The sequence below is a fragment of the Marmota flaviventris genome, chromosome 3, assembly GCF_047511675.1.
Source record: "Marmota flaviventris isolate mMarFla1 chromosome 3, mMarFla1.hap1, whole genome shotgun sequence".
Classification (NCBI taxonomy): Eukaryota; Metazoa; Chordata; class Mammalia; order Rodentia; family Sciuridae; genus Marmota; species Marmota flaviventris.
Window position 1 is genome coordinate 146333159 of NC_092500.1, and position 14361 is coordinate 146347519.

Here is a 14361-nt window from a genome sequence, read left to right on the forward strand (position 1 = left end):
CCCCACCTTAAATCATCTTATTAGCATAAATTCAGGTGTTTAGCAAAAGAGCTCTTTCTGAATAATAAAAAAACAATATCCTGTCACTGAGGAAATTCCAAAATTTTTCTGAGCTTTGGAATAGGAACCTGAGACAAAGATTAAATTAATATATTTCAATATATAAGACACCACTCAGCCAGAATTCCAACAGTGCAAAGGCCTTTCCTGTATACGTAAAGGGCAAAAATAATATTAGAGCTTGCCAGATTCTGGCCAGAGGTGGGACTGGTGGATTTAATTCTGCTACATGACATGCAGGTATGATATGGTCAAAATTAAAAAACGGGAGGCACCTTCTGCTCTGTTCCTAGAAAGAACAGTGGTAGAGCCAGATGGCATTGGTTTTGATCCTGGCTCTTCTTCCTTTTAAACTGTGTTTCCTTGGGCAAATTTCCTGTCCATGAAATTGGGATATTAATAGGAATCCTACCTCATCCAGTTGTGAAGATTAAATAAGGAGACACATGTAAAGTGCTTGGATCAGAGCTTGGCATCTGGCAAGTGCTCTTTAAGTGTTTGCCCTGATGAGGATGAAGAAAATGAAAAAACCACCATTCATTAAGCTCTTATTCTCCAACACAATGCTAAGTACTTAACATACATTATTAATAATCATCACCCAAGATCAGAAGCAAATAGGACATAATAAGGATCTAGATTTAGATCTCTGGAACTCCCTAGTTAGTGCTTCCTTTAATGGGAACATGAGATGTCCCTTAGTAAAGGCAATCCTTCTTGTTGCAACATTCCTTAATACCTAGTCCTTTTTTGGTCAAAGGACAGTTGCAAGCAGATTTACCTCTGTGTGCTTTTGTTACTTCTATGGCTCTTTGGTGTCACATGACTATGCACATCAGCCCCGATTTGTATCGGTAACTGTTTAAAAGTTTGTTAAGTGCCAGTTAATCATTATTATCAGATATTTTAATTCTATATAGGGATTTCCCTGAGAAGCCAACTAGTACACAGTTTTTCCTTTTGCTATGATAGTTTGTCTCTGAAACTCATTTTGACTTTGAATTGTGAATTGTCACTGTGTGGACATTGGGAGATGGGGTCTTTTGGAGATGATTAGGTCATTAAAGGGGATTAATGCCTTTCTCATAGGACTGGGTTAATTCTCTTGGTAATGAGGGAATTCTTGCTCTTTGTGTGGCTGAATTAGTTACTGCCACCAGACAGTGAGTTGTTATCAAGCAACCCCTTCCCTCATGCTTTGCCTCTTCTTCATGTGCCCATTTTTCATTCTGATTTTTGACATGTCATGAAGCAGCATGAAACCAGATGTGGCTGATTTTTGTACTTCCTAACCTCCAGACTGGAAGGCAAAATATGTCTCTTTTCTTTATGAATTATCCAGTATCAGGTATTCTGTTATAGCAACAGAAAATAGACTAAGATACCACTAATGCTTCTCATGGTTTGGCATTATATATAGAATCACAAAAAATGATGTGATGATAACAGATAGTTTTTTATCTTCTAAATTACATTTTTTTTAATGGTTAACTAATGTGTAGAGTTACAAAGGGGATGTAATATTTTTCCTCCCATTTTTACACTGTGGAGTTTTTTATATCCTTCATGACCTTGTTTCATTTATACATGATGATCCTTAAATCAAGCATATTAAGGCAAATTACTCCCTAATTTCACATCAAGACACTATAAGGCTATTCTGCTTTACTCAGAAGCAAAACATGTATGTATGTGTGGTATGTACACTCATATTCATTATAAGAATCTGTTATCAATTCAAAGCCAAATCTGGACCAAGTTTTATAGGTATGTTGCAGTGGACTTATTTCTTTCTGGATCATGTACCAAAGGGAACAAGGCCCAGTGGAATGTTATGGGACAGTGTGAAAGTACTAATGATATTTGGGGGCAGGCAGGGCCTGACCCTAACCATGGGTCCTACCACAAGATTACCATACTACCTTTTTTGCTTTCGTATTTTAAATTTTCTAAGATGCCTCTAATTGCTGCAAAAACAAACAAAACAATTTTTATGTTATCAGTCACCTATGTATCTACTTAGTATTGTTTGCCTGCCTTTTCATGAGCCATTCAAAACACTATCCCATGGCTCACACTTAACATGTATCCCCTCATTCCATATTCAGCTTGGGGCTCACTCTCCTCTTAAACCTTTTCTGACTAATTCCTCTTAACTTTTGTCACTCAGCACTTAGGCACATCCTCTCTGCATTTCCATACCCATTATATGCTTTATCATGAAGTATTTTTATTAAATTATTTCAGGAATACATGTTATTTTACCAACTACATTTGGAGTTTCTAACAGTCAGGTAATCTTTTTTTTTTTTTTTTTTTTTTTGGTGGTGCTGGGGATTGAACCCAGGGCCTTGTGCATGCTAGCCAGCACTCTACCAACTGAGCTATAATCCCAGCCAGGTGATCTCTTTTAAGTCTATCTTAAAACACCCATCCTGCAATAAGTGTCAGTTGAATAAACTAGAAAATGGTGATGGGGCAATCCAGGAGAAGTACCTGTGTTTTTTTCAATCATGGATTAAGAGTACCTGTGTTTTTTCAACCATGGATTATCAATCTCTTGTCCTAAAATGAGAAAGTGACATGTTTGTTTAGAACAAGGAAAAAAAAATCCTTCCATCAAAAAATAATTATTTTAGAGATTGGAAATTCAAATAAATTGATGCTCAAGAATTCTCAGGAGAACATAATAAGAAGGTACAAAGTATAAATCACTGGAAAGCTTTCTGATTCATTTGACAAGGCCAGAATAGCTATTTAAAAAACCCAGGAACAGATTGAAAAACAAACCTAAACAATATTCACCAGTCTCACCTGTGAATATAAGGTATAGAAATTATAAATAAAATACAAGCAAATTGAATACAATAATACATTAAAACATTTTTATGATTAAGCATGATTTATTATGGGAAGGCATGAGGAATGTAAACTATGTTTTTTTAATTAATATAACATTAATAAAAGTAGAGATGCAAATTACATGGTCATTTTAGTAGATACCAAAAAAGCCATCAATAAAATTTTCCACACTCATCTCTGATTAAAACAAAAACAAAAACTCAGTAAATATAAGAAAAATATTCTTTAAAGAACAAAGGGTGTTTTAGAAATCAAAATTTTGCTTAGTGATTAAAAAAAAAGAACAATTACCATATAGAAGAAGACATGAACGACCACAATTGCAACCACTATTCTTATTGTTCTGGATGTCCTAGCCAGCACAATAAAATAAGAAAACTAAATTGGAAGTATAAATACATTAAATTCGACTTTTGAAAATGCTATGATTTTATACTTAAAGGATTCTCTGAAAATAGAATAATAATAGAAATAAAAAGTTCAATGTGTTAGGCCAGATTCAATTATAATGTATAAAATAGCTGTAAAATAAATCGGAAAGGGGAGACTCATTCATATTTGCAACAGTATCCTTTGCCACCACCACCATGAATCTACTAATCTATAAATAATCTTAAATATTATATCAGAGAAAACTACACATATTTTTGGTACAAAAATTCAATATTTTAAAGACAGAAACTCTTCTAATTAATTTGAAAACTGAAATTCTGATAAAATGTATACTACTTTGAGGGTAGGAATAAAGATAGAATAATTCTGAAATTCATCTGGAAGAGGAGCTACAATGATACAAGCCCCCAAAGAAAAAGAAAGAAAGAAAAATGTTTAGAGGAGGAATTTTTCAGTGAGATATTAAAGCAAATTTTATATACGCATAGTAAGTAGGATGATGTAATATTGTCATAAGATTTGGTACAGGAGAAAACAAAGCAGGCAGAGGAGACCCAGAGACAGGCACTTTTTGTTTAGTTAAAAATATATTTTAAATGAGGTAGAATCTTTCCTCCCACAATTTACAAAATTATATAAATAGCTGCTGAATGTTTAAATGTACAATAAAGTAATGATAATGAATATATTTGCCAAAGAAACAGAATTGATTGAAGAGTATCACTATCATTTGGTTAACTGTCTTCTAATAGTTAAAGTCTTGGTCCCTAAGATGGTGCTATTGGGAGATGATGCAGTCCTTAGGAGTTGGTATTTAAGTGGGAGGTCCTTAGGTCATTGGAAGTGTTCCTTTGATGGAGATTGTGAGACTACTGTCTTTTCCTCTTTGTTTTTACTTCCTGGCTCCTGAGGTGAGCAAATTACTCCTCTATATACTCCCAGTTTGAAATGCTGCTCTGCCATAGGGCCAACACAAAAGATCCCATAGATTTTGGACCATATCTTCTAAAACTGTGAGCCAAATTAAATCTTTCCCTTAATAAGTTAGTTATCTCAGGTATTTTGTTATAGTAACATAAAGCTAACACTCCCACTGTGACCAACAGAATTGTAGAATTCTACACTCAGAAGCTATAAACCAGGGTACCTTTCCACTGTGTCAATTTTGCAAAGCCGGGGTTAAATATCCCAGAATTCCCTTTACTATGTGGTTTTTGGTTATAAGTGGCTGCAAGAGTAGATGGATCAAGATCTGTGAGGTATGCATGAAGCAGCCAACTCTACTTTCTCAAGAACATCATGTTTAGAGATAGTGAGGAAGATATCTAAAGATGCCAATGATTTCCAGTTTATCCTCCCAACTCCTTAACCAATTCTCTCAACTGCTGGTCACCACCCACTGCATTAAAAAAGCCTCCAGAAGTCTGTCCACTGTTGTCCTGGGTGGACTCATTCCAGTAGCTGGATATACCTGGCTTCAGGAGAACTGTTAATGATTTCTACCAGTGCACCCAATTTATTCTCCTTCTCCCTTAGTTATGGAAGACCTAGTTGCTATATAAATCCTTATTTCATAATACAGGCAGAAGTTCCTCTTCTTTGATCAAACTCATACCTTGTGAAGATGTCCACCAACATGAGGGTGGAATTCAGTAAGGAACTCTGGGATTAAAAAGGAAAAATGTATAGGAACAAAGCTAATTTTATTCAAAGAAATAGATGCTGTTTACTTAAACTGGATTTCTTTTCACAGTGAGAATACCAAGAATTCCTGATCAAGCTCTAAGCGAAGATTGTGACTATGCCTTTCTTGACTTGCTAAGGACATCTGAGCAGAGAGAGAGGAAGAAAAGACTTATTTCTGGACCAAATCCTAACTTCCAAGGCAATCATAACAAATGAAGTAGAAGCAATGGAACATTAGACGATAGTAGCCATCCTCACACAAAGACACTGAGTCGAATCAAGGGAACAGGGCAGGATCAAATGTGTGGCCCAAACAGCAGAAAAAAATTTAATTAGGTAAAAGTAGGATCAGTTTTCCTTTTCTTAATCTCTGAAAGGTAGACATATCAAAGAGGACACTTTCAAAAATGAAATTCTTACAATAGCAATACTATCTATCCATTATTATTTTTTTATAATAAAGTTACTAATCCTAATACAAGTGCCTATACATCAGTGAATCTTGATTTAAGGTAAAAATAGGAAAAACTTGCTGAGGAGGTGGCTGTGAATTTTGAATAATAGGAGGTCATCTTTTTCCTGCTTCTGAGGGATTGTGATTTTTAGCCATTCACTTAATCTCAAGGAAACTGAGATTCTGTACATGTAAACTAAGGAGAGAGTAATTTATAGTAGAAATTGTGTCAGTATTGAATTAGATAATTTGTGTGAAAAATACTTATAAACTGTTATAAACTTTAAAAACAAGTGTTATTAAAGGAAACATATGCTAAATAAATGGTATAAATTGTGAGGACATCTTTATGGAATTATCAGTTCAAAAAATAAAATGAAATGCAGTTCTCAGAATAGTAACTGGCATAAAATAAAAGTTGAATACATATTGTCAAGTGAATGGTTTTTCTTTTTCTCTTTGCTTTCACTCCTTTACGGGTAAGAATTCCTTGTTATGAGTAAAGGCAGAGAGTAAAATAAAATTTAATTGTGTTTAGTTATAAGCCAAGTCTCCTGTAACAAAGTGGTTGTGTTTTGGGATGTGAAGATCATTTGTCAGGGAGATTACGTATCAGCTACTGGTAATCTCTGAGGAACTGTGGGGGACTCAGGTGAATTCTGAATGAGGTAGAATGAGACAACTGTCATGATTTTCAAAATTGGGAAGAAGAGTGCCTCATGTTATAGATATGTTTGATATAAATATTTAACAATTTCTATGCAATTCTATTAAAGTATATTCAGTGATATATAAGAAGTTGAAACAATTAGCAATAGGAATCAACAAATATCCACCTAAAACAATCATGGAGTACTAAGGGCACATGTGCTTTGATTTTTAAAAATCAAGGTAGCTGACAAAACCTTGCAAAATAATCTTGGTAAAAAAACAGAGAAAATGTAGGCAGGATGTGAAATGGTGAAGGTGGCTTTGCAATTGTGCAAATGACCACACTGTCAACCAGGATTTATTGATGAGAGAAATCCAGTCTATTGTTGGACTATGTCTTCTGTCCTTCCTGTTTAATGGTTTAATAACTTGGTAGAAAACATAGTTGGCGAGCTTATTAAATTTCCCAATAATATCATTAAGTCAAATGAGGCAATTAATCTATTATGTGACAAATCCCAGATCCAAAAAGATATCAACCAGCTGAGATTTGGGGCTGTAACCAATAAAATGAAGTCTAATTGGCATACATACTAATATTCTGCTTAAGTACAAGAAACTCACCCTGAAACAAACACTTAGAACCTCCATTTACAAAGCAGAAGAAATCAAACAGAAATAACATATATATATATATACATATATGTATATATATATATATATATATATATATATATATATATATATATATATATTAAGGCAGGAGAAAATTCTTAATAATAAAGATTTAATTATAGTTCTTGTGGAGAAAAGGAGCGAGGTAGAAGCTGCCACGATATTCAACATAATCAGGAAACTCAATGTCAAGAATGAGGAGAGCTGTGGTACCACTCTGGTGGGGCCCATGCTCTACCCAGAACACCACAGTTTACAGGGCTTAGTGCAGAGAATGGGTGGGTTGATATGAGGACTGCAGCCTCAGCTAAAGGAATTTCAGATTTTGTCTCATAGTAGATAATGATGAACACAATCAGAAGGGATCCTTTGAGAATTAATAAGTAGACACAGATTTTTATTTAAGTTAGGAGAGATTCAGTGTCTATTTATTCACTGGGGATGCTGCAGGGGTGATTCAAGCTGGGAATTTGATACGATACATGCAAAATGCCCCTTAAAATTGAACATTATATTTGTCATCCAGAGGTTGTTCAAAGTACTTTGAAAATTTAAGGAAGTAGGAAGATATAAATAAGATCGTGAATGGTAAACATAAAACACGCTAGAAAACATACACAAATATTAAATACAACAAGCTTGACTTTATTTGGGTAAAGTAGTATTTGTTTTAGGGTCTCAGGTAATTATTCATTTCTAATTCAGTACTCCTGGTGGGTTGGAGAGTACAGCAATTCAAAGTTAAGAGGCAGGAGTTTTCATCTCAACATTCAAAAACCTGTGATCAAAACAGCAAGCAATTTAAATTTGTGAGGCCTCTCGTACAGCATTTACAGCATGAGAAAGTTGGAACAGATGGCCTTTAAGGTAGATTTCAACTCTCAGTGCTATAAATTTATAAACAGCCTGTTCTAAATGATAGCTGAACTCCCCAATATCAACTGCAGCAAATACTAATAGGATTCTGGGATGTAGAAATAGGAGCATATTCTACAAAGCCAAGACTCTCAGTCTACCACAACTGGCTGTATCTTAAGAGTTCCATGGCTGATTTGGGACTCCACACAGTAAAGGGAAATAGATAATTTTGAGTCTATCTGATGTTGGACCGAAAAAGGAAATACTTCTTGGGCTAAGGAGTTTTTGAGAAAAGGCTAAGAAGAGACTTAACCCAAAGAAGAAATCTCTGGGTAAGTGGTTAACAATAACCAGGAGGAGGAAATCATGTGAATGCTGGTGAGCAGCTGTTTCTGTGTCAGAGGAGAGCAAAACAAGAGAAATGGATTTAGAGACTTAAATTAAATTGGAAGACTTTTTTTTTTTTTGATGCCCTACGTGTCTCAATGTCTTTGAGATAATGAAATATGCTACTGGGGAATGTTGACCAACCTACTTATCTGAAGATTTTAAGAAAAATTGCAGGGCACACACTGCCAGATGCAAGTGTAGTTCTAGATGACCTCATGATATTTTCTACTGTATTACCATATAGTAAGGTGAAAATTCAGATAACACATGGAATTCAAAGAGGTTCATCTTGAAAAGTAACCTAGGCTTGTGGTACATTGGTTGGTGATGTTGTAACTTCATTTGTTTTTTTAAAAATGTTATCTTCAGGACACTGATTGTCTGACATTAGTATCTAAAAAAAATGGTCTATTCTCCTCAAAGTTAGAGCTGAGTAGATTTTTACTGTAGTTGAAAAAATCTAGAAAGTACTGTGATAAAAGTTTATATTCTTCAGTAAAGTTGAAGTACATGAAATTGCTTTTGCATTTTAATTTTTATACCACATTAAGAATTTTTAAAAATTGGTGTTATATTTAGGAAAGAAGCTACCGGGATAATACTTAATTCTTCCTAATAGGTAGCTCATAGAGTTTAAAAACATTTTCCAGTTTTAAAATTATCATTTGGTGTAGTCTTACCATATATTGTTTTCTTTACACAGAACTGATTGCACAGTAGGTGTTGTGCCATTTACATGATAATATTTTTCTTTTTAAATCTCAGGGCCTATGTAAAAATATAGATTATGTTTGAAGGCTTTGAGCACAGAGAAAAAAGAAAGATATGTGTGGGTGTGGGACTCTCATGAAAAGTGAAGGGAGAGAACAATTAAACGAAAGGGATTGGGGGGAGGGAGGAGAGGGAAAATGCTGGGGAATGATAATGATAAAATTATATTGTTATGTCATGCACATGTATGAATATGTAGCAGTGAGTCTCACTATTATATAAAATCATAATCACAAATAATTTTTAAATGGAAAAAAAAGAACATAGAGAATTAGTTTCAAAGCATGAGGCCAGATATTTTGGACAGGAACAAATTTTGGCTTAGGTGTTTGTGCCAACATTATAATTCGAGAGAACAGCTTGGTAAGTGATTCTTCCTGCTACATACCCAAAGGCTTGCTTCTCAAAATGTGGTCTGTGGAACTGGCATCACTGGGGTCTTGTTAGAAATGCATATCTCAGACCTCTTCTGACCAGATCTGCTTTTTAAAGACAGTTTATTTGTATGTACATTTAAATTTTAGAAGCATTACATTCAATGACTCTCAGGAGCACAGGGGTGTTGGTGTCTAGTAAAAGAAAGGTAGACATGCAGAGTTTGTTTGTTGAGAATCTCTGAAGAAAAGGCAAAGTTGTATTTTTCCTCATCAGAGGCTGATTGCACTATTCCCGTCACTGACATTGGTCCCTTATTAGTGAATTTCACATGGAAGCCTCTTACATACCAAGGATATAATTTTACTGTGCTTGGTTTTCTCCATCCTTTGGGAATCATTAGCTTAGAGAATATGTCCAAAGTACATATAACATATATTGTAATATATAATATTTACCATTAGATTTCTAGTGTATTACTTACTACATTCTAATATCACTGTCCACCATAAAATCATTCAACATACTTTCCATTTCTAATCTATGAGCCTGATCATCCCTTTTTCTCATCCTGAAATTTCTTTCTTCTTGTTTATTTCTATGGAAATTCTTCACATCTTTAAAGGCACACATTAATATTCATTACCATCATGAAGCTTTCTTAATTATTATTAGTCACATTCTACCAGGCATTGCCATATTTTTTTTCTTTTTCATTACTGAGGATTGAATGCAGGGGTTCTTTACCACTGAACTACATCCCCAGTCTTTTTTATCTTTTGAGTTAGGTTTTTGCTGAGGGTCTTGCTAAGTTTCCAAGTGGCCTTGAACTTGCTGTCCCTGTCCCTGAGCCTCCTTGTTGCTGTGATTAAAGGCATGTACTTCCATGCTCAGCTTCTATAGCATTTCTATCATTGCATATATAATGTTTAAAAACTTTGAAGTTTCAGGCCCTTGGATTGAACAACTATTCTTTACTGGATCTGTGATATTGGTCAACTTTCTTAACTAGTTGAATCAGTTTTTAAAAATCTGTTAAATGGAGAGAATGATAGTATTTTATAGGATTATTGTGAGGATTAGAGAAAATGCTTATAAATGTGAACAGTTCGTGGCACAACGGTTTGTGGTACATTCTCATCGACTGTTATTAATTGTCATAAGAACAATCTTGAGATTTGATGCACTGTCATATATGTCATAGAGACTGTGGGGATGTGGGTATCCATTTTCCATCAAACTAGATTGTATATTTCTTGAGTGCAAAGGTAAAATCATCTATGAGTTTCCTCATTCTTAAGGTAGTTCTGGTAAGTGAAAATCTTATCATAGACAATTTCATAGTCATTTTTTTCAGTTGTACTATAACCAATTTATAAGTTTGTTTTAAAAATATGAATCTTCAAGATTCTTGGTAAATTATTTTTTTCATATATGTAGCTGCTCAATCTTCTATTTTACATGGGAATTAAAAAACATCTTTCTTCAAAGGTCTTTTCTGCCACATCATAATCATGTTTATGAATCTTCCCTTTATTCTTCTCCCTCTCCCTACTATCCCAAGTTGTACATTCAAGAGTGAGAGTTTATTAGTTTCTACAGATTCCCACACTACTTGGGCACTGCCAATAAGGGTTCCAGTTTATTTCATCGTTATTCAACACAAGTAAATTTTTATGTTCTAAAAAATTGTACCATGCTGCTGATATATAAATTCTTACATATTAAACATAGATAACACATCTTGCTCATTATTGTGGCCTTTATAAATTTAGCAAATATTAACTGAAGAATTATAAAGATAATCTCCAAGGAAAGGTTATGGTAGTGATTAGACAATTAGCAATAATATCTAATCCTTCCCATAAATTATGACAACAAATAGTACATTTCAACTTTTTTTCTTTCCTAAGAGAAGTGATTGAGAGTGGAGGGAAAAGTCAGTGAATTAGTTATGTGAGACCATTGAGAATTATTGCAAATTATTTGAACCAATTAAATTTGCTTATACTTTGATATGAATAGAAGTGATGAGTTCATGTAGATGTTCAATATTTTAATCCATTGATGGATTATCTTATTTTAAAAATAAAATATTTCATTAAAAATTACAAACAAGTTTTATTAAGTGATAACTGTAGCTTACCAGGTGTTTATTATTTAACATTATGAGGGAGAAGTCATTTATTCCCATTTTGTTAACGATAACTTTGGGGTATAGAGAGGTAAAGTGCCCAGGTCATATACAGTAAGTGATTTAGGATAAGACCCAGGCTGTGTGAATCTAAAGTTTAAATTTTAAACTTGGTGGTTTCATTGTTGCATGTGGAAGTTTAAACCTAGCATGTTTTACAGCCAAGGCTGTAAAATTTGTTATTGACGAGCTTAAGTCTTATGACTACTGTTTCTATGCTGTTTCCAGGAGATTCTTCACAAGACTGGAGTTTGATCGTCTGCATGAAAATCTTTTAAAGATAATGAGTCAAGCTGACTTAAATAAACTTCTTAAAATGGTGGCTACCCTCTAAATCCAATCAGACAATTACCAATTTCATAATGAAATTCATATATCAAAAAGCACAGATAAGCACTCCTTGCTAAAAGAGGAAAAATCTCTTGAAAACATGGGCTGAGTGGCAATGAAGGTCATTGTCTTGAAAGCTTTCAAATGTTCACAACAAAACAAAATTTCTAATTCATGATTTAAAACAGAAAATGATATGGAAATAAAGTAAATGAGAGAGATAGCAAGATTGGTCTCATCTTCTTTAGACATTTTATGTTTTCATGCTGTTCTTAAATTTTAATTGCCTATAAGGTTCTGAAAATATTGAGGCCCATAAATATTTTATGTCTCTTGCTAACACATTATAATAAATCATTTGATATTTCTATCTTTGATAGAACTGTAGCCAATGTAATAATAAAAGCATACTTATTATGAATAACTTTTGGTTTGATAGAAAAAGGACATGGAATTTTATACTATAAATTGCCAGTGGTATTGTAACATAATACCACATTAATGAAGGAAAAAATTAAAATTCTATGGTGAATCAGCATTGAATTGATCTAGAATTATGGTTCATTCAGAAAGACCTCTTTATTGCTTAATAATTATAATTTTGCCTTTAAAGCATCAGAAATATTTTTCTAAGATTATCAGTAAGAATCTGTATGTTTTAGGCAGGATTTTTTTAACCCGCAATAATTGAAGTAAAACTGTAAAGCAGAGATTCTTGTACTTGGCAGTATTGATGTTCTTCTGGGTTAGATAACTTAAGGTGAAGATCTGTCCCATTTTTTTCTTCTCTCTTTTTTTTGTAGTATTTTGTTTTTTGTTGTTTTGATACAGGGGATTGAATCCAGGGGTACTTTATCACTGAACTACATCCCCAGTCCTTTCTATTTTTTATTTTGAGAGAGTGTCTTGCTAAGTTGCTGAGGCTGGCCTCAAACTTGTGATCCTCTTGTATTAGCCTGCCAAGTGGCTGGGTTTACAGGTGTGCACCATAGCTCCTGGCAGAAGAGCTGTCCTATGACTTGCGGGATGTTCAACATCGGTCCTGGCCTCTGTCTTCTATACTCAGTAGTACAGAGCATGTCCCTTCTCAATTTGTGATAAACACCAAAAGTCTTTCCAGATTTTGGGACTGTCCCTTGGAGGCATAGTATTATCCGTTATGGACAACAACTCTTTAAAGTAAAGGTCTAAAAGGGCAAATAACTGAACTAATTTCAGTCATAATAAATAATAATGTCAGTTATCTGTTAAATTATCTTCACGTTGATTAATTTTTATATTTGTGTCTGCATGCCCACTGGTATAAATTACCTTTTCCAGTTTTCAATTGAATGGGCATTTGTTTTTCACACTTATTTGAAATTGTTACATGCATCACTTTAGATTGAGTTACACAAATAGATTCTACTTAAATATGAGGATGTCTAATCATCTTCACGAAGGTCCTTTTGATTCACTTATTTTTTCTCATCTTTCTAATCAGATGGATAAGACTTTCCCTTTCTCCTTTAGATCAATAGATTAATAAACACATGCCTTAAAGATAAACTGTTTTGTAATTATCCCAAATCACCATTTTCTTGAGAAACCAATGTCTAGGCCAGTATTTCTTAAAAGTGTATTTTGTGGAAGATTAGAGGTACTTTGATTATACAAGCATGGAATATAATTTACTTGAATTCAATCCTCAATACTTTCCCTTTCCTCCTCTCCTTTTCCCCTTTGTTCCTTTTCCTCTATTCTACTGACCTTTCTTCTATCTACTTATAGTTTTTTTTTTAATTAGTATATTATGGATATACATAAAGGTAAAATTTGCTATGGTATATCCATATATGTACATAGGAAAGTTTGATTAGATTCATTCCACCATTCCTCCCTTTTTCTGTCCCTTTTCCCTCCCCCTCAATTCCCTTCCTCTATTCCAGTGATCTCTTTTATTTTCATAAAAAAAATCACTTTTTTTCTTTTTCTTTTCATTTCTCTTTATTTTGGTCTAGCTTCCACATATGAGAGAAAATATTCCACCTGACTCTAAACTCTCTGGGTTTTGCTTATTTCACCCTCCCTCCCTCCCTCCCTTCCTTCCTTCCTTCCTTCCTTTTTGTTAGACCTAATTTGATTCCAACTTGTATATCATAGCCACCTTATATTGACTGATAATAAACACTAGAGATCTTTCATTGAAATTTTCCAATTTCAGGATATGTGCATCTCGGGCTGCTTCTTTGTTTGATAACATTTAAGCTAAAAGACTTCATTGATCTGCTTAGCTCATTGATGAAAAACAACTTAGTTGCTTATCTATGAAAATTTATGCAACTGATTTATATTAAACCAATAATTGTGTTTTATTTTAAAATACTTGAAAATTCAAAGGAACTAAGAATGCAAAATCCAACATTCCATGTCGGTTTTCCAATTTTAAGATATTTCAAATAACTGTTCATATGACTCAATTTTACCAACTGTAATTTTGTACTTTTATATAAATATTTTAAATATATATTTTAATGGATGGGTGTTTCCATTCATTTTTCTGAAATAAAAGAATAAAATAAGTTATTTTCTTCTACCCAAACCCTAGAACTTTTAGGTGGCTCTGTAGATAGCAAGAAAGGGAAATCTTTCCATTTTTAGCTCCTCTCAATCCAAGCTCAAA